Raw genomic sequence first — 23,683 nt, forward strand, 5'->3', positions numbered from 1 at the left:
AATTTTCAATATTTTTTATTTGGTAAATGATTTAAATTTGATAAATGAATGATCGCACTAAAATATTCACGACAATTATTTCGTTATTGTTACCGTTGGCAATGGGTACAGTAATTGTCATGGTATTAAATATCTAGTGTGCCCTATAGACTTCAGAGGATATTAGGGGAGACCTCCGTTTGTGACTGTAAACTAATCAACTATTTTGATTTGCCGCACGTTATTCTAACAACACCCACTTTCAAATTAGTACACCCACCTCTGCGAAAAACACTTTTTTTGATTTTATAATAAATACATTGTTAATTGGACGTAAGAAATAATTTAACCACGCATTTTCGTGAATATGTTTAAACATGTTTATTTTTTTGCATTTCACGATAAACTTTACATTAATTGTTATTTTTTTATATAATTTTGTGATATTTCATTAAAAACATATTTTTTTCTACTACGATATTTTATAGGAATTTACATTCTTTTGGTTAGAAACTCAAAACTTTATTTGTTTTGTCTTACCATCATGTTATATATTTAGATATTTTGTATCAATGAACCTTTATTTATTTTAAAATCTTTCCACATATGTTATTCCATATCAAGCACAAAAAGTAGTCCATTTTTTGGCGTGGTGTTTCATTTCGCTTTTTTTTATTTTTGTGCTTTTTACCTCAAACGTATTATTTATGTAAAAAAAACTTATTCAATAAATCGGGTTGCGGTACCGTGGTTAGTGTTATGGACTCACGGGTCAGAGGTCCAAGCATCGAATCCCACTCAATCAAACTTGATTCCCGTTTTCTAATTTTGAAATATTTACAATATATTAAAAATGGCCCTACAATTATTTGAGTAAATAGTAAAAAACCTTTTTTTTTTTTTTTTAAATGGTATTCTTAGAGTTGGAGCTCCTACCCCAGTTAGAGATTTACAAAAGACACGAGGTGCTGTTCAATGCATATTTATTACATTGCAAATAAGATACAGCACTTGGTTGCACGAGCGTAGCGGTGATGATGGGTTGAAGAGACTGCACTCTTGAACTACATGTTGGAACTGAGTGACTGACTAACTGAACTTTACTGGACTGGACTGGCCGTTAACTGCGCCCTGTGGTCTTTTTATAGGCCACGTTCCTTTGTTTTTCATATCTCCATGGTAGGGGCGATGTTAATGTACTGAAGGACGTTGGTCTCGTGTTTCTTGGAGTCATGCCTCTATATTTCAGTGTGTGTCATCAATTATTGACTATAAACCCTTGACATTCATAAACACACATGTCTACCTATAAACCCTTTTAATATTCACTTAATATTTTCATGCATGTTTGTTACAATCATTAATTTATTCATTTCAAATTACATTTAAATACATATTTACTAACATATTGTGGACTTTTAGGCAGTGCTCGTGTTAAGGCATGATACTCGTAATTAACAACCAATAAATATAAAGTAAATTAAAATAATAAATAATAACATAAATATAATACCATATATTTCTTTGAGTATTTTTTATTGGTTTTATTCGATGTATATGTCATTTATTAAATGTTAAATATATGTTATTTTTGATATCCCTAATAAACAAACCAATATAAAAAATAAAAAAATTAAATGACTAAATTGTAAAAACACGAACAGTAGTTTCAATTACGTAAAAATCCATTAAAGTATTTAGTTAACAACAATTGTTAAAATTATTATCATTTTGTTTTACAGACTAGTAGAAATTTACTACAATATTTGCTAATACTTTATGTAACGCGAATACAAACTCATTTCGTTAAAGTTACCTAACACAAAACGACCGCCATGCACCATAGACTTAACCAAATGAACTTACTTCTAGACCACAAATAAGTGAAGTTGGCTGGTCTCGGAACTATACCATACGCATATACGTATATGCGAGTAGGTATGGTTAAGCGGTCAAAATGTTATTTTCCTGAGTTTGAAGTTTACTATAATCGCACGTTTCTTATTTATTTATTTTAATTTTAATATTTCAATAATCCAACAAAAAAATACTCACAATATACACATTTAAAATAAACATATTAAATAAAATAAATATAAAACATTTTTTCACCAGTTTTGAAGCAACACAAGCTTCTTTATCATGGCATCTTCAATTAATGAATTCGAAGCTATTTTTATTTACAGTGATAACTAAATATTACATTATTGATACACATTTAGAGCAAGCAAGTTAAGTGTTTTTGTCATGTTGTTCTTTTAATGACGAGAAGTGTGTAGTGAAATGGATGCGATCTTACTCATACTAGACAGGAGTGGACTAAAGGAAATATTGTTGATTTGGTTATTTATTTATTTTTTTCTTATTATTAATCACTTTTTAAATTCCAAACCATTCAATTTGAGAAAATCAGTGATATATGAACAAATTGTAGGTTCTAAATGTTATTAAATATTTGAATATAATAACATACCGACTTTTCTACGTCTACCGGTTCCAAGACGCACCAGTCTCTTTGGGAGGACACTAATTAAACCAACATGCAAAACCTGTTTTACATCTTCAACACAGTTATTGCACAACACTATTAAACCGACGCAACATGCAATTTTAATAAGCGCATGCACTAATTAAAATATGAAAATAGTTTATGTTGCTAGAGAAATGGTTTAAAAAAAAAATTGTGCAATAAGTAGGGTGAAGGTGTATAGTGGGTTTTGCATGTTGCTTTATTAGTGTCCTGACGAAGAGACGGGTGCGTCTCGAAATCGGTAGACATAGAAAAGTTTGAAGTGTGACAGCGGGGAATGAATTATGTTGAGTGTCGGAACAGTAAGGTTCTTCAAGTAAGACATGCCCGAATGCGGTTGATAATACAGGCGGAGCATCTGATCCCGACTCGATCCTTTTTTCCTAATGAATATAAGGAAAAATAGTAGCTCCCAAAATAATGTTTACATTCCCGGAAATATTCCAGGTTAGGTCGGCGAGGGGAATATTAACGAGGTAATCTATATCACGTTTTGCAATAAATCGTGACGGCAATTTATCCGTTTTGCAATCGACCACCAATGTATGCATATTATAATTATTGTTTGGAGCTATGCAGGATTCAATATTTAAATAGACATACTCATGTATTTGTCGCAAAGTCATTCCTACACCTTTTAGAAAGCAGTTGCTTAGTGGAATTATATTTCAATTTAACGCTTTACAACAGTTGATCATTATAAAGTTGTTTTTCGAAAACGCGTGGAGACAATTTTTGGCTCGCGCTCTGACTTGTGTTTATCAAGACAGGCCTCTTCTTGAAGATCTCCATCGCCGCATTGTGCTAATCATACCCAAAGAAATCACCCCAGTGAAGTACTCACCAAAATAAAGATTATCGCATACGCTATAGGATATTCAAAGGTCAGCTTTCTTTACCTTTTTTTGACGGGAAATAATTTTCTTTTATTGAACTGCTGGCAAATGAACAACTAAATGCATCGCAAAGGTAAAATACCTCAGATTTACACGCGCCAGAGCTAATTATACATAAAATGGTTTGAGAAAATACAAGTTTAAAGAAAACATCAATTTGCTAAATTTTATTTAATATAATATAAACTGTTTGACCACACAGTTAGTGCTTTGAATATTAATAATACAATGTAGGTTTATTATAATATTTTCATTATAAAACGAAACATTCATTTATGTTGTAATGGTTTTACGCTTTAGGTGCCAAGTACAGGAACAATGAAATATTGCTGTGAAGAACCACATCGCTTCTCGGGTCTCGGTAAACTTTAATTGGGCTAACCTTTAAGGTTTTGTGTTTAAAACTCTATATGTGTATGTATGTTGATCTGTATTTTTGTTTAGAATATCATGGTGTGTAATGTTTGATTACTTTGTAAACAACATGGAAACATCACATTTTTGTGATAATTTTAAATTAATCTACAAAATACGGTCGAGTTACAAAAATATTTTTTTAGCTACTACTTATTAGTGGCATAAAAACATTTTTAAATTTTGGTTTTCGCGAAAACGGTCATTTCATTGGCCACGCCCCTAGTACGTTCGTTTGTAACCGTTTAAATATTTATAGCACATCGTCACGAATATTTCAACGCTTAACAGTTCATGGTTTGCCTCTTCATTCTAATTCTCAAGGCACTCTTTTCTTCTTCTTCTTCTTCAGCCTTATTATCTCCACTGCTGGATGAAGGTTTCTTCCAAACGTCTCTATTCCTTCCTATCACCCGCTTTCATCATCCACTTTTACCGGCGATTGAGCCAATGTCGTCGACCCATCTTTTTTGTGGCCTTCCAACACATTTTTTGTTTGCCCATGGTCTCCACTTTATTATTTTGGGTATCCACCTGCCATCATTTTGTCCTGCCCACTGCCATTTCAATTTCGGTGCACGATCCATGATATCCACGACTCTTGTTCGGCTCTTTTAACACCCATCCACAATTCCTCATTCTTTTCTAACTCATATAGTGTCCATGCCGCTTGATTGTGGAATCATCTCCCACCCACCATCAAAAACGTTACTACAGTATCTCTGTTTAAATAATGTCTGAAAAAACATCAATTTTCTCTTCCTTAATCTCTCTTTCTTTCCACTTTTTTTCCGTTTTCCTATTGAGTATTAGTATTGTTTAAGGGTAATTTACATACAAATACATTTATTCCTATTACTATATATCTTTATCTTTTTTTATTTTTATTTTCTATTGAATATGTTTTATCTTGAATTATAAAAATAAAACTTTTATTTTATCGGTTAGTTGGAAGGATTTGCCATTTGGCAATAAGCCAGCTAATTAACAATTAAAATCGTGTGCAAAAAGTTAAATAAAAATAAATATTGACGTCACAATTACCAATGTCAATCATGCCTTGTTTTTCTAGGGACATATTATTATTTTTTTTTAATGTTATGAATAAAAATTTCTCTACAATGTCCATATTGATTTCGAAAATATAATTATTTTTTAAAAATTCAATGAAAGTATTCGTAGTATGTGATATTTGACAATTGTGATGTTGATTTTAAATAAAATTTCTAATAAAATTGTGACAAAGGCATTGATAAAGACTAGGGTAGAGAAAGTGTGTATATTTATTGATTGCAAGCTCTTTCTATCCTCATTTTTTTTATTTAAAATCACTTGTCAAAAAAATCTTTACAAAAAGTAAATTCATTAAAATAGCGTAGCTGACAGAGTCCCTTAGGACTCCATAACAATACGGGTCTAGGTGGGTTTTCTAACTCAACGTAGAGAACCACGTTTAAAACTAATATTTAACGTCAACTTAAGTCAAATGGGATATGAAATGATTAAATGGTAATACAAATATAATAGTATGAAAGAAATAACGTTTACCCGGAATGAATGTATTAATATAATTTGGCTTAGTGTAAATTTTAATAATATTAATATAATCATCATATGAATCATATATTAGTTCTATATGATTTAATACTTTGTCAATTTTGTCGTAATCGCCTTTACCCACGTTGATAAAATATTCCGCAAAAAACTATAATCCTCTATCGATTCGAAAGTAATACGATAATTGCCGGCTTTTTCCATATTTCTGTCAATTTTTGTTTGCCTATCGAAACACTAAGGTTTTGTCCAAATTCTCTATTGTGCCAGCGACCCCACGTATCCATGGTTATGCTTATAATACCGGTGATTAAAGTATTAGAGTTTCTGATGGACGTTTGCAATGTATTAAGTTGATGAAAAAATTGCACGCGTGGCGAATTAATATTTTGGGAAAAAGAGACATTTTTACAATCATCTTAGGTTGTCACTCAAACAGTTTTATCACTGGTAATTTTTTCCTTTATATTATATTTTGTAATACTCGATACTAATTCCTGTATAAGTTGTATTGTTCCTGTTACATCTCGAATAAGGTTAAGTTAGGTTTTTTATTTTAATTTTTTTATATGGCAGTTGCTTTTGTATTTACAAGGGTATATTTAAAAAAGTGGATTTTTCTGCAATTAGATTTCTTTAAATTTAACTAAACTGTTGGGATCAGGCAGTATATACTTATGTGGGCTAATCAGGAACTTCTCAGCATTTGCTCATGTGGAGAGGAAACCACTTAAAACTCATCAGGAGAAGCCGGCTTGTTGGCAGTAGTCAACAGGCCTTCCGTTCCACTAGAGGAGTGTTCGGCATTTTGTTCCCTACTTTGGTTTATTTTACCAATTGCCTGTACCATATTAATCATGTATAATACTATCTCTCGTGTAAGTTCGTTGGTTAAGTTAGGTTAGGTCACGTGGTTATAAAAAAGTAATAGTTTTTTTTTTTAAATTCTATTAAAATAACAATTTAAGGCCGTTTCTCATGGGGGAAAATTGAATAAATTTAAAACACATTTTCCTTTTTTACATTCCCTGATATTTTATTTTTTGTTTTATTTTATTGGGTAAACAAACAGTATGTACCCAAATATTGACAATTTCTTTGTATATAAAATTTAGAACATGCACAAACCAAAAAAATTGTTCACACTTGATACAATAATTAAAATTTTGTGAAATATAACAAATTTAAAAAAAAAGAAATCAAAAAATATGTAAATAATAATAGAGTTAAATATCTGCTTTTCTCAATATTTCTATAATTTTTTACCTAAATTAACATACAAAGTCATAAAAAATATCAGCCTCGAAACACTTCAAATACGTTTAAAGGCAATATAACTATAAGGATTGCTGCACAGTACCAAAAAAAGATATTAACCTACGCAGTGCCGTGAATCCAACATAAATTATATTTCTGAATACCTCTTTTAGGTTTTGTATAATTCTTCTTTTGCATACCTTTATTATTATTATTACTTATTTTTATTCGCAATATGTTTATGTTATATTTATTGAGACACAAATTCTAACTCCATGAAACCTAAGTCAAATATATGCATAACATAACAACTTACATATCACCATATATATTATACAGAACAAAAACATCATTAAAAAATGCAGGGCTAATATTACTTCGTATTTGCCCACATACCTCACTTCATCTACATTCATACATTTTCTCATGCACGCGCGCCTATTATTCTAACTTTTGACACGTTTATTTTCAAAAAGTTGTCTTCCTCCTTTCTTGCATCCATCAACATTCGCATCTTAATTCTTTTAAGCCGTTCTTTCACCGTCCATTTGCTGTACTCTTCCAAAGAAACGCATAGTTCCTTTCATGATTTTGCTACTAATAATTATCTCAGCCATGCGCAATCTGGAAATTTATTTATTTATTAATTTATTTATTTATTTTGTTCATTAACGCCCAAAAGGCATTTACAAAAAATAAAAATGAATTACATGCTAACATACTAAATAATAACCAGAATATACAGAAAAATATGTGAAATTATTTAGAAAGAATATGATAAAAAGTTTTACAAAGTAAAAAAAAAAACAATAATAACAAAGGTATGCAAGAAAAAACAGTAAGCATATAAACAAAAAATGCAAAGATATAAGCTTATGAAATAAATTCCGTAAGGCAAACAATAAATAAAGTGTTACGGTAAGCAAGAAAGACATTTTTAAGTTAAATTAATAAACAAGCAAGCATATATTATCACGAAAAAATAAGAAATAAAAATATGTATCTATGAAATGCGTATTTGCCAATACTACAGTGCAATTTGATATAATGGTAAAAAATAAAAAAAACAAGTATAAGGTAATAAAAATAAACAAGTAAGTATTTTTTTTAATTTATGAAATTGAATGGTCAATAATGGTTTGACGAGCAGCTACAAATAAACTTGATATTGTGGACTTATAAGATGGTATAGAATTGGACAGAATGTCTGCAGCCGTTCCAAAGTGTAGTCTCGGTATCAATGAATTGTTTTGTTGGTTGGAAGAAGTACTGGAGCAATGAAACAATAAAGTACTCCTAGTGTTGACAGCAGGTACTCTAAAATTAATCAATTCAAGTATTTTTGGTGCGTCAAAAAGAGAGTTTACAATTTTATACAGTACAATGAGATCATTAATAGTTCTTCTTTCAGAAAGTGTTGTTAGGTTAAGCAGTGTTAAATGTCAAACTTTAAGTATTTGTTGGATTTAGCCATGTGACGTATTTCTCCGTCCAATCTGTTCCTCGTTTTCTGCGTCCATCAACATTCGCAGCGTGAATATTTTCGGCCGTTCTTTGGCCGTCCATTCGCTCGACACGTCCAACCCACGCACTACTCCAAGAAACTTGTTACTCAAAGACAGGATTCATATCAAACTTTCTAGTATGTTCCACGATGAACACAAGTTTACTTGAATATTTTGCGGTATAAATAAACATGAATTATGACTCCGTACAAATTACACGTTCAGGGATGGAATTAATTAACCCGTCCGTGCTCATTTTCAAAAACATATGTCAGAATGTGAACTGTGTGTTTAATTTGCTAGAATAAAAACACTGTCTTTCTTTCCATTTGGAAATCTTGAAGTTTATTTTATGACTTGTAATTTTCTCACTTTTACTTAATAATAACTGTGGTGTAAATATAATCAAATGATGGCTAACTTTGCCAGAGGCAATATTTAAATCAAGAGACTTTACTCAGATGAGAAATTGGTCGAGAACGCCATTTGCGGTACCATTTATAATATTTCAATGCACTTTTAACATAGGCGCGTATTCAATGCTACAAGCACAAGTAAACCGTTATAATAATGAATCAAGTTAGCAATACAAGAAAACCCATAAAATAATTAATCAGTTCTTAATAAACAAATTACATCAGAGATGGAGAACATTTTAGAGAAGGGATTTCACCCCATCGGGAGTCATTGAGATTAACAAATTACAACAGGTATGGAGAATACCTTAAATACCTTATATAAATAATAAAAATATAAATAAAATATGAAAGTCTAGGCATTTACAGGGTTTATGATTTGTTGTTGACTGGTTTAAGTGGCCACTTTACACAGTGTGTAACATTCACCATTCTGCCTAAGTTTAAACATCCACATTTCCTTAAATCTTCCATCTTCTGACTTTTGTGAAGTATTAGAGCTAAAACCTAAATAAAAATCCAACCAAAATGAAATATATTTGAGTATGTTTTTCGACGTAGAAACATAGAAAAACGATTTTTTTTTCTCTGTTGAATTTTCATATTTTCGAAATTTAGATGAGCGGCTCACATTTTTTTTGGTTATGTATACCCTAATTGATCTCCTTTTTTTGGCGGAACCCCATCTCAACTTTAAAAAAGGAATTGACAAAAAAGTTATTTTTAAGACCAAAAAGACCTTTTTATTTGCATGTTGTAATGTTAGACTTGAAAATAAAGACTTTATTTTACTTGAATATCTTAACTACCCGTATTTAATGTAAAGCATGATTTTTTTCTCAATTTTACTCATAATAGTGCTAAAATTAGGTTTAATGTGCGATAATTTAATACGGAGATTTGGAGCGGCATCCAGTATAGTTCGTAACTTGTGTTTAGTGTAGGCGTAAGCTGAAAAGTGAGCCTCACACAAGTAAATCGATACAAACGGAAGCAGAACTATGATAGTTTTCTTAAGGACTGCAAAAATTTGATCCAAAAGTCATTCATGTTTGAATCTGATTCGAATTTTCGCTTTGAAGAGGATGAGTTCTCAACATCGACCAAATTTGTATACTCCGAAACAATTCTTGCGAATGGATTCTGTAGGTGCGTTATGTGATGTTTTCTAGAATGTTACGCCCTAAATCTCGGAAATCCTTGACCCTTCGACGGAACACCTATTGAGAATCGCTGATGTAGATCTATAACTAAAGGATATAAGGTCGTTAACATCACATGCAACGCAGACGATGCAACCATAGTGTCAGTGACAATTTCTGAAGATGAGAACATATCTATCTCAGCTAGTAAAAAAAAAAATCTTTTTTTTTATTTTTATGTAGGTTTTAAATTTCGAGCCAAAACTCTCATTCAAAACTCTGAAGTCAGGGAACTACGAGTAAAGCATTGGCGTCATCTAAATGCCTAAGAAATGTATGGCTCGATAAACATGTGCGGATTAGAAGCAAGATATTAATATCCAAAACGTGGGTCAGATCAATCATGGTGCATGCAATAGAGACGAGGATAGAGATACAGTAAGAACAAAACAAAAAAACTAAATAACTTTTTATACTCCGATTATCTGTATGTAGCAGATCGTCCCTATTGGGTAGTATAGGGTTAAGAGGTACACTTAATGTTAAATGACTCAAACAAGATGATGGTAAATCTGATGTAAATAAATCACATAAGTTTTGATATATAGTTACCGGTTTCGGTGTTGACTTCAGAAGCAGGATTTAATGTGTGTTCCTTGTCTTGTTTACGGACCAAACTTTTAGACTTCATCTAAAACTTACAGCTACTTCATGTAACTAAGGACTAAAGATTTGATGTTGAAAAATCACCTTTCATTTTCATGTTCTCTAAAAGATATTAATTATATTAAGTTGAGATAAGATCTAAGCTGTTTATTATATGGCTGATTTTAGATGGATTGTATACACGGCGCGATTAAATTAGGGAGGATTGTTTTAATTACATCTCTTTTTCTCTTTTTGGTGTCTACTTTTAGGTAAAAACCCTGCAGAAAGATATTGAATGAAAATAAGTGGGCCTCATGGTGTACTGGTTAGTGAGTTGCCTTTCATAAAAAAAACGCAACCAATATAAATCCATTCTTTGTAATTTTACCTGACCGTGTAGATTTGTACGATCCGTCTGAAATATGCCTTCCTGTCAGATTTTCTCTAGAGGTTGTCAAAAGTTAACGTACAAATTTATTTCGATTTTGTTTTTGTATTTTGTTCAAACTTTGTAACTTTGTGTAACTAGTACATAAATAATATCAAATAAATTTATATTATTATCTACTAATTAACTTTAAATACATAATTGTTTCGAATTCGAATAATTTTTTTCCATGTCCGGACTAGTAAAAATACAATGCAGTTAAATTAAAGCAATATTTTGCGAAAACTAAAATAAATATTATTTGAAAACTGTCAAAAGATCGTTTTTCATTTTTCAGTCCCGATTATATAAAAAAATAAACACCCACTCGCACATATGATGTATAAAATCTAGATTATTGTGGAGGTATAATAGTTTTAAGACAAAAAAATATACTAACAGTAAAACCGCGGTGAATAATAAAATAAAATCATCAGATATTACAACAAATTCAATTTGACAAAAAATAATATGTAGTACTAAAATCTCAAACTCTCAAAATTAGGTGTCAACCCTGCATTATCGACGAATGTTAAAGTTAAATAAAGTTCTCACCTAAACCACTGACGTGCTGATAATTTCAATAATGCCTTGTGCTCTAGTATGTTCTCAAGAATTTAACATATCTCTCCAAGCTTAAGAAATCTAAAATCGTTCAGAATACTCCCCAGAATAACCTCAACAAATAAAGAGCGCACAAAGCGCTATTTTTGTATGGCCGGCCTTCGGAGCACGGAAACAGATAGCGCGTTAACACGCTTATAACACTTAACCAGATAAAAAGCACATGATGACTTACTAACCAGACAAGACAAAACATGAAATAGCTGCCCCTGGACTGGTACTAGATGCGTAAAATTGATTGATTTACTTTCATGTGATATGGATTATCGAAATAGGCTGAATTTTATTTTCAAATTTAGTACCTTATGTACAATCAAGTACGGTTAAGACTCGTCGATTAAAATTCGTAGGCTTAAATTCGATCTTACTTTAACTCGAAATCAAATTTCAAGCACATGTTATTTACGAGAAATGATCTGAAAATGATAATATTTAGTGTCGGTACTTACATATACCTTTAAAAAAAACGTTTAACTCAAAATAATGTTTATGAAAAACCATAAAAGTACAAATAAAATTCTGTGTAAAAAACATGATATTTGACTGTGAAATTATATTATGAATGGCGGGTTAAATTGTTTTATCCAACAATCAAAAACGTATTTTTGATATTGTTTTAACTTCTCATGGCCAGAATTAATTTTAAAACCTAGCAGAAATTTGATATTCTAAACCCCAAACAAGTAAAAAATATTTGCAAGATTTTGTTAAACAAATATTCGGCTTATTAAATATTAGTTTTGTGAATATCTAAAGGTTTTTTAAATGCTTAAGTGTAGATATTTTTTAACATCAAAAGTACCTATGTAAAAAAAATCGGGGTAGAATTTAAGAACTCAACTTGATTGAAATAATTTCGTAAAATTGTGGTAATTAGCGTTTATCAAGCGCTTATCTAAAAAAAATAAAAAATAAAAAGAAAATTTAAATTGTTGATAATTTTTCCAAAATTGTTTTCGCCCGGGCAGATGAAGAATGAAGTAGTGAAGTGATGTGACTGAAATTAGAGATTACATAAATGCGTCTCTCTGGGACGTTTCATGCCTACTATAAAACAGCGTTGAAGGAGTAGAAATAAAATTAGCATGAGCAATGCCTGAGTTAAACTCTCGGAGGAGGGGTAGTTCCAGATTTCTTAAGATACGTATGCCCTTACTTCTTACTTTTGCTTTGCTTGTGATCGCGACCCTCGTTGCAAGGCTTCGCGACTCACAGGTTGAAAAACACTGCCGTAGAAGAATTATGCCTGTCTTGATAACATTACAATAATCGACATTTATTAATTGATTAATTCAAACCATTGATTAATTGACAGGCGGCAGCACCAAACGATCAAAAATCAAAAACAGGTTTCGTTAATAAGATGGTTATGTGTTAAATGGATAAAGGATGGATAAAATGTTAAAATAAACAAATAAATACAGATTTCGTCTCAATATAACGCGTTAAATAATAACGTTGTTATTTGTCGTTTTATTATATAAATAAAAGAAGAGTGAAACTTTTTTTTTTTTTTTTTTAATTTGCTGTTATTTTGAAAAATTAAATTAATTTGAATTTGAAGACCGAGGATAAATAAAGTGAGACATAATCGACAGCAAATACGCGACGACTGTCTACAGTATCAGATATGTGGGATGTGGGAGTTACTTTTTTTTTTCAGAATTTGACCATAATTTTCACCCAATTCGTGTATTACGGTGATAGTAAGGGGGAAAGTGTATTTTAGTATTTAGATGTTGGTGTAGTGAGTGCCCCGACGAAGAGACGGGGACGTCTCGAAACCGGTAGACACAAAAAGTCGGTAAGCGCTTAAATATTTATATTTACTGACAGTAATAAAATGTTTGATCACAAAGTTATTGCTTTGAATATAAATAATAATTATTAATTAATTATATTGTTATACTAGTAGGAAAATTTAAGTTAATAATAATAAATTTATAAATAAATAAATATTCATTGAGTCGAATTTCGCAAAAGATCTTTTACCATTTTCTACCCATGTAATGTGAGCTTAACGTAAGTGTGCCTTTTAATACGTACGATGTAATATGTATGTTTTTTAAATTATTATTTCGGGATATCTTTAATAACAGTATATATCAGTAAAAGATCCTTTATAACTCTTTATTGGATTTACGGCCAGTTGTTTACGTTACCAACACGTGTTTTTTTATACCTTTTGTTATTTTTTGTTTCATTTATGCCGCCATTTTATTTTTTGTCTACCGTTAGAACTTTGCAATAACAATGGTTTACAAACCTACCGTGTAAAAATTTATTTATTTTGTTATGTTTTTTAATATAAGACAAATGCTGGACCATAAGGCCAAAGACTGTTGTTTTATATTGCTAAAATATTACAACAGAGATTGAGAGTATTTGAAAGAAGGTAATGTGAGGATTATAACTTGTCGTTAGCCATTTTAAGTAGCTACTGACATATTGTGTACAATTCGTCGTTCTGCCCATGTATGAAAATCCATATTCCTTTATTACAATATTTGAGTTTGTAGACAAAATACTGGATTTCACCCCATCGGGAGTCATTAAGATTAACAAATTACAACAGGTATGGAGAATACCTTAAATAACTTATGTAAATAATAATAATATAAATAAAATATGGAAGTCTAGGCATTTACAGGGTTTATGACCTGTCATTGGCTAGTTTAAGTGGCCACTTTACACACTGTATAATACTCACCATTTTGCCTATGTTTGAACATCCATATTTCTTCAAGTCTTCCATTTGTTGATTTTAGTAAAGTTAAAGAGCTGAAACCTTTATTGTAGTGAAGAGATTCATCTGAATGAATTGTTTCACATACTAGGCAACGCCTGAAAACAATTTTCCAATTTTTAAACTTGTTCTTGTACCAGTTGGTTTCATAACAAAATTTAAGTTTGTCCAAATGTTTGTAGACGAAAGACTGGATTTCACCCCCTCGGGAGTCATTAAGATTAACAAATTACAACAGGGATGCAGCAACACTTCAAATAAGGAAATGTGGAAGTCTAGGCATTTACAAGGCTTATGAACTGTCATTGTTTTTTTTAATTTTTGATAAAAGGTGTGAATAAATAAATAAAATAAAATATTTTTATTATTAACCTAAATATTTAAAAAATTTGGCAATTTTCAACGAGTTGTAAATAATTTACTTTTAGAAAATAGGAATACAGTAAAGTTGTGATAGGGCGGGGTTTGAACCATGGATCTCTGATCTATGAGTTCACGATATTAGCCACGGGACCACAACTTGTAATTTGGTCCTGAATAAACATTGGGAAAATAAAAGTTTTTGTGTATTTATTTATTTACGGACGCAAATATGTACGTCCCTTTAACAATGGTAAATACATTTATTTATTTTTGCACCACAACAGGCCAGGAGGCCCAATTACAGTGTTGAATTACATCACAGAACACCCAGGCTTGAGAAAATACACATTTTTATTTTTGTGTTCTCACCGGGAATCGAACCCGGAACCTTTCGTGTGTGAGTCATATAAAATAATTACCCGAAGCCTCTATTTGAGAAGTTTGTTAGCAGGTGGAAAAGAGATCGAATGGGTGGAGATTATGAAAGTACACCACAGCACCCTGACCAATTGGAAAAATAATCTTTCTTGGATTTTTTTCTTACAACTGACAAAAATAAAACTCGTGGCGCCAGTTTCTCAGTTGGCCGACTAACCAACTGCGCCATGGCGCCTGTCATACAAAAATATATGCTAAAAACTATTCTTACACCCATACATATTTACATGTATATTTATATATGTATTTTTCATTATGTATTTTACTATGTTTTCTACCTTCTCTAAAAATTTACTTATGTTAATTTCTTCAACAAAAACAAAAACAAACCATCATGCCGTTTCCACGTAAGGGTAGGCAGAGAGGATAGAATACCACATCACTATATATTTGCAAACAGATCCCTCTCCTCTACATTCCTACATTTTCTCATGCATGCGCACCGATTATTCCGACTTTTAATATGTCCATCTTCAAGAATTTGTTGGATTTGGTCATGCCATGTCTTTCTCGATCTTCGTCTATTTCTGCATCCATCAACATTCACATTGTAAATATTTTTAGCAGTTCTTTCGCTGTTCATTCGCTCTTGATGTCCAAACCAGCGCAGAGCTGCTTTCTGATTTTGTCGATAGTGCTTATCTCAGCCATACATAATGTATGGATTTCAACATTTGTACATCTATCGTACATAGTTTTACAACTTATTTGCCATAGAGATCGCAATATAACAGCATTTAGCCTACTTTCATCCCTGTTTTTCCAAGTCCATTCTTCGCTCCCATGTATCAGGGTCGGGACCAGGATTCCATTGTGAACTGCTAATTTTTACTCTTGTAACAAATACTTATTTGCCAAGGTTGATTTAAGTGCACAGTTTACTGCGTTCCTTCCAATAATAAAATAACGCAACGTACAACGAAAACGTAATAGCCAAACTCTTATCTCTGTCTCTGTCTTCACTCGATTTCCATTATCAAGATTTTTACCTGAGAGTGGATGTCGAGTCAAACACGCTCGTCCATGGCTCTGGTTCAATATTTTACTATTTTATGTACAATCTTATTAAAATATATTTCTATTTGATACATTTCAGATGTTTTGAAAGCGGGGGTTGTTAAGAAAGGCTTTGATAATATATAATGATTAGTGAAGTGAGGGTGGTTTAACAATAGGGCCATCAGATCATCCCTTTAGAAGTGCGTTGACAGCGCAACTCTATTGTTTGGTTAGGGGTAGATAATTTTATACCGCCAATCTGTGCGTACCTATGAAATAGTGTTCACCTTTTATAGCGATCCGAATGTTCGAAATGATTAATACAGTTGAATTAATTTTAATTGAATGTCTACTTGAAATAGTTCTTTTTACAAGGATACAAATTGTTTTTCAATTTTTTTTTATTTAAATCATAAAAGGCAAATAATATGTTTTTTGGTGGAATCATTGCTCAAAGCATATCTTCAAGCCAATCGAAAAAAAATTGGTCCGGAGAAGAGTTGGTTGAATAATTGTAATAAAAATCTAAATATATATCAAAAGATACTCGAACATACACAAAAAAATAACAAATAAAAAAAAAACATTTTTTTAATGGGGAGATAAGGCTTGTACTACATAAAAGTACACAATGTGATACATATTTAAATATGATGAATTTGGAATCAGGTAATGAGTTTGAAAGGCGAGAGATAGAGAAACCAAGGAAAGAAAAGAAATAAAAATGTAAAAGGGAATATTAAATTCTAGGTATTCTTAGGGCTTATGACCTGTCATTGGCTGGTTTAAGTGGCCATTTTACACACTGTGCTACGTTTTAATTTTTCCATAAAGACGTCATAGGTATACACACATAGATACGTCATACAAGTCAATTAGATACATATGAGGAAGGGCAAATTGCTTTAAGGCTGTAGTCTGGTAAAACGAACGCAAAATTAGGAAATTATACGATTTTGCCATTTAAGAACGAATGATTTTTTTTATGGCGCAATAATAAAAAAATAAAAAAAACTTAAATTTAACAAAAACAAAACAAAGTGGGTGCTTTGATTATGCAAACGTTTCAGGCGATCTATGAGTTCCGTATTCTAGTGTAGAAATATCTATTTTATAAATTTTCAATTTTAATCACGTCAGAAATTGACAATGCGCTGAAAACAAGGCGAACTTATTATTTATTATTTTAAAATCATCATCGTTCCCCTTTTTCAGGAGCCATCGAGTCCAAAACACTATTTCAGGGTTCGGGCTCTATTTTACACTCCATGCTGTATTTTTCATCAGTCTGGACAGAGACATTCATTATTTACCATTAAATAATTATATCGTTCCACAAAATAAACGCCGAAACAAGAAACTGGTGTGTCCATCTTCTTCACGATTTTTTTACCGTTTTAAGGAAACCGTTGCGTTAGCTCTTAAAATTATTTCCTAGCCAGAGTACAGAAATTTGTAAGAAGATAAATGATTACTCAACACATCCAAACTCACCTAGATTAATGGATCACAGCTTCACGAATGTTACAACAGAAAAAAAAAGTAATGGAGATTGATGAGAGATTTAAGAATTTTAACAAACCTCTAAACTTATAAATAAGTTTGTATCATTTGTTAAAAACTGTCACAAAATCAAAAATTATAAAAAAATACGAGTCATTATTGTACACCATACGATGAAGTTCTATTAATATTATGTTATTTTTATTCGAAATCCAAGAGACAATTATTCAATTCTAAGGTTAAACAGTCTTAACAAATTTAATAGTTAAATTAAATACAATATACTAGCAGACCTGAGCACAAACACCGGTCACAGAACAGCGTATCTGTCTTCCTTGTTATGAGTTCTATCTCTTTTATCGAATTATTACTGTATCAGCGTCTCATTTATTCATCACATAGCACAGATAATTCTTTTTGAATTAAAATTCTGCATATTTTTACAATTTTTATTTTCCAAATCCAGTGTGAAAATGTCCTTTTGAAAATAACAAAAAAACAACTTCGTCACAAAAACAAAAAATAGGGATATTTAAGACGGCTTTTGTTGTTTTTATAATTCTTTGATATTATTTTTATTTATAGGAAACATATTCGATAACCATATTTTCCGCAACAAATCGGTTTTTTAGAACAGGCATTTGCCCATATAGGAACCGATTGCAATATAAGGCGTACTAATATTTCTGGCTTGCCTTCATATACTGAGCCTACTCCTAGGCCAATAAAATTTATCACAGGGTTGTTTTTGTTATTTTTTTAAATGTAAAATGTATGTATTAATACATAAATAAACAAATATCAAGTTTTATATTGTATGTAGACTAGTGTGACATCTCTGTCACAAAAGATATTATATATTTTTAAAAAACACAAAAATAAAATCACAATTGTACTAATTTTTCCTAGGAATTTTCCCTTATTGAATCGAAAAGTAACAGAACTCAAATCATCTTTAAATATTAACGCATTTATTGCCTCCAAAAAAGAAATCTCATCCCTTAGTGATGTAATATTCAGAATATTATCCTTATTTTTCCTTCTGAATAGTAAAAGCCATTAGGCTGAATTATGTTTTATGTGTGGGTTGGTTATGCGTCACAATAAGACAAGGGTGTCTGGTGTCCAGTTTCTTTGACAAGTCTTCTAGAATATTCTTAAGGCTATGTCTTTCAATATTTTAAGTCTTTTTTAAAGTATTTTTTTCCATTTCAGTTCAACAACCTTTGTACAAATAATGTTTAAATATTCCCCGTTATTATTATGATGGATAACTTATATAGCGCATTTTTCCTGATATAATGCCTCAAGGGCGCTTTACATAGTGATTCTATTTTTAAATAAATTTAATTGAAGCTTTTAAATTTGTAATTTAATTAAAACAATTTATTTTGTTGTCACACGCCACGGATTTATTCAAATGACTTAGAGAACAAGTGAGTTTTAAGTTTTTTCCGAAACATCACTTCACTTTTACAGCCTCGCACCTCTGCTGGGAGAGCATTCCATGCCCTAAGGCCTGTGACCGCAAATGCGCGTTCACTAAATGTAGTGCGCTGTTTGCGTAGAGGTATAGTAACTTTTCCTCGCGTCGTAGACGTAGCTGATCTGTCAGCTAGTTCATCTGGAATGCATAGTTCCCTTAGATATTCCGGAGCAGAGTTGTGCAGTGACTTATACATAAGCCAACAAAGTTTGTATTCGACCCTCTGTGGAAAACGTAGCCAGTGTAGTTCCCGAAGTAATGGAGTGATATGACTAAAATTAGAGATTCTGAAAATAAGTATCGCTGCAGCATTCTATACAGATTGTAGGCGAGTCATTTTGTTTATTTGTAGACCTGCATAGATACCATTACAATAATCGATTCTATACACTACAAACGCATTTATTAATTGACTGGCGGCATCAACTGGCAAATTTTTGCGTATGCATTTAATTTTTCTCAGCTGGTAGAAGCATGAACTTATCGTTCGACTAATTTGAGCTTCAAGAGAAAGGTCAGAATTGAGTAAAAGTCCCAGTAGTTTAACGGTGGGTAAAACGGTACTCCCTACATTGGTAAGGTCCGTATCCTGGATCAAATTCTGTCGTCTGGCTGAAGCCACCCATAATTGTTCCGTTTTTGATAGGTTTAATGTTAGTCTGTTTTCAGCCATCCAGTTTCCTGTTTTCTCGATGCATCCATCAATTAAATTGACAAGCACACTCTCTCCGTTACCATCAGAACTTGGATAAAGCACCATAACACTGGTCAATATGGTTTTTGTCTCACGGGTACCAATAGATGCACTTTTAATGCATTTTTTAAAATTGTTTTTAAGAATGTATTCAGAATTTCTCCATCGCCCATAGAATGTCGTCAGAGCCATGGACAATACGCCTGGTTTCATGTACCTCAAACAGAAGTTTCTTAAAATAAGTGCTTAAAAATTAATTAAGCAATATTTGTGGGTAAATACGATCACTAATGCATGATGAAAAGTTTGACGAACTGTTTTATCCACTGGAGAACACAGCTAAGCAAGCATTCAAAAATATTCTCACATTTTCAAGATAAGTCAGAATGTTCGAATATCGTGCAGTTAAGAATGGAGAAAAAAATTTAAATGTTTGAAATTATTATCATCATCATTATTCCCTTTCTGCACCTAATGGTGCATAGGGCACTGTATTGATACACCAATCGCAGTGTATCTTGATCATTTTTGTTAAATGAACATCATCAGTCTTACGCATTGGGTACCAGTTCAGGGACTATGAAATATTCTTGTGCAAAATCACCCTTTTCAATAAATATTTCATATCAACCTTGTCGGTAATCGAACCCGTTTAAACGATGTTTGAAATTGTAAACGCCTGTATCTTGGAAACCTTGTGTGATGGGGAAAAACCAATATCATATTTGTGGCCCTCACTATAAAATATGGCCAAACGCTAAAAATAGTATCAAAAGCGGTCAACTGCATAGTTAGTTCTTCATAAAAATAGCGTTTCTTGTTATGATAACCTTTAGTTTAATTGTTCAAAGTGTTAGTGGCACCTAAAATTATCAAATAAAAAATATTTTTTTTTATATTTTCGTTATTTTCTCATAAATGTATGGAATCACATGAAATCACTGGTACTGTATATTTATTTATTTATTATATTTACGGCCTAAGCCAATTACAACAGTTACACGAAGAAACATTAATGCAAGAAACTGAACAAAAGGAACATTAAACTGTTTAGCAAAGACAAACAAGGGTAAAACAATAATTGTAAATATTCATAAAAACAAAAGACCTAAGACTTCGAGCTAAACCATGCCAATCCAACTTCATCCCACTCTGTTTAGCCGCGAAGAGATCTACGAAAAGCCGGAAGATCTATCCCAAAAAATTCCAAGTCGTGTGATGAATTGACTGTCTTTGCTAAATAGTTTTATGTTCTTTTTGTTCAGTTTCTTGCATTTATGTTTCTTTATGTAACTGTTGTAATTGGCTTAGGCCGTATATATAATAAATAAATAAATAAATATGTCCAAAGACATCTGCTACAAATAGGCGCATTTATGAGTTGAAACAAAAAAAAAGCAATAAAACAGAGACACGCCGATGGTAAACATTTAAAATGTGTAAAAAATTACTGCTCTAGTGCCATAATCCAAGGACAAAATACAGGAATACGTTTGTATTAAGAAAAGTCGGACCGCGTTCCTCTTAAGATAAAAAAAATAAATTATTACTTGCCAGTCCACAAATCCTCTGTTAAAAATAGATTTTATAAAAACAATCAGAAATTATTTCCATCGAAGAGTATTGGTAAAAATATGAGTTCATTCATTTATATTTAGACCGTTTTAGAATATGTTTTCTTTTCATTTTGAAATCTGGAACATTTTAAAAATATTATGCTCAATATAATATTGCGATGGTTAAAAGTGGCGATTATAATGTCTGTTAGCGTAGGTGCAAAGTTTGTACTTTTAATTAAAAAGTTGAGGGTTCATTACCGAACAGTTTACAATTTACAATTTACCTGAACGAAAATACGTTCAGTTAATTGCTCTGAAACACCTTTGAACCGTAAAAAGGGAAGCACTTTTAATCCTCATCAAAATTTAAATTACCAGAGTAATTTTGATTTATTCACTGCGTGTTGAAGTGATTATAACTTTTAGTTTCTGGGTATGATTATTTTTAATATTACAGAGATGTAACAAATGTGGAATAGCTTAGAGGAGAAAAAAATATTTGTTATAATCAAATCAATCCAATTAAAGTCCAATTCTTCGGCAACATATTTGTAACATAAAATGCCAAAATTTCAAACAAAAACTAAATATGTTTTCAAAAAGCTGCTAATATGGAATATTCTTATTTTATGTTTATTATTTATTTAGTTATAAATCATATGATAAAAAGTATAATACATATGAATAACGTTTCTAGAAGTAACTGCAGCATGATCTGTTTTTACAGCAGAGGCAAGCATTCGAGAAGCAAGCGGTGTTGTCACTCCTGACTCGCTTGACACACTTGCCATGCCCGCCTTGATTATGCCAAAATTATACCTTTTGTAAATTTTGATATATTTTAAGGTTGTTTAGATTTAGTTTTAATATATACATACTCATTCATGATAATCTGTTAGGGCTTCTATGAGCTCGATGATTGGCTTAAAAAAAACTCAATTCGGGACTTTTTTTGCACCACAACAGGCCAGGAGGCCCAATTATAGTGGTGAATTACATCATAATACCCAGGCTTGACAAAAAATACTTTTTTTTATGTTCTCTGATTCTTCAATTGAAACTGGAACCTTCCATGTGTGAGTTGAGTGTCTTGACCACTACACCACGGAGGCCGCCTAAGAGACTTCAATAATATTGTTTTTTTTTAATGCACCTATTAAGAATAACAAAGAAACAATAAAACAAAGCAAGGTTTTAAACTGTTAAAGTGTTAACTCCTACAACTAAATATAACACAACAGTTAAGTTTGTAAGTTAAAATTCTTGATGGAAGTTCGTTGTAATTTATTATATAAATAAAACACGAGTGATACTTTAATCCACAAATTTGGAATATCCAGTCTCGAAGATGTCGCGAAAGCGATGAAGCCGGTCACTGGATATTCCTAATTTGTGAATTAAAGGATCACTCGTCTTTTATTTATATAATAAATAACACAACGCACATCTATCTCCCTTTGTTAACCATGGAGTTGATACAGTGCTTTATTTATTTAGTTTTTTATTGCTTAGTTCTTGGCATGAACCCTTGACAAACTTACTACTATGCTCTATTTTTTATAAATTTATTGATATCATTCTAACTTTGCTGGAATTCCACTCGTCCATGCGCTTTGTAGCTGCACGATGATTGGTTATCTAGCTTTCATATACCAACTTAAAAATACCTAAATTTTATAAATGGGGTCTAGAATTCCAATCGTCTATGCGCTTAGTAGCTGCAAGACGTGTTGTAATCTTACTCCTTTTTACTATTCATATTATTTTTATTTTTTTTAGTATCATTAATACACTAAATTTATTTGTCAATTTTTAAAATGTGTAAATGGGGGCTAAATTTCTAACTGTCTATGCGCTCTGTAGCTGCAAGACGTCCTGTAATCTAGCTCCTATCTGTTATAATTTTTTATTGATCTGAATTGAAAACGAGGAACTAAAATCCCAACCGTCCATGCGCTCTGTAGCTGCAAGACGTACTGGGATATTTATTAATTGTACAGCGCCCTTGAGGTGATTTTCACAAAAATGGCGCTATATAAATTATCCAACTATATATATATACAACAGTATATGAACCTAAAACCCGTTAATTTTATTTAGAAATCAATATTACTCTTCTTTCGACCAGTCTGATTTTTGGCTGGCTGGAAGACATTGCTTTTAGCAGTAATTTCGCAAAAGTATTTTTTCTGCTTGTAAATTTAAATAAATAAATATAACAAAAGATTATTGCCCCCAAACACTCAATGTGCTGCTTATAACTTATAATATAATATATACTTCTTACTTGTAACTTCGAGCCTTTTTTTAAAAGGTTCATTTTCTTTTGCAAACCTTCCAGTTCTTTTTTATAAAGAGTCTGAAACAAGGATACAACTTGGAAAATATAAGTACATTTTGTTCTACTAAAGTTCCTCATTAGAAACAATGTTTCTTATTTTAGATAGTATTCCATTTTTTTATTTTTTTTTAAACCAACACAGTCATAGTTATAAACAATACA

The sequence above is a fragment of the Micrasema longulum genome, unplaced genomic scaffold (assembly GCF_059751315.1).
Source record: "Micrasema longulum isolate JH-2025_06_02 unplaced genomic scaffold, ASM5975131v1 h1tg001400l, whole genome shotgun sequence".
Lineage (NCBI taxonomy): Eukaryota > Metazoa > Arthropoda > Insecta > Trichoptera > Brachycentridae > Micrasema > Micrasema longulum.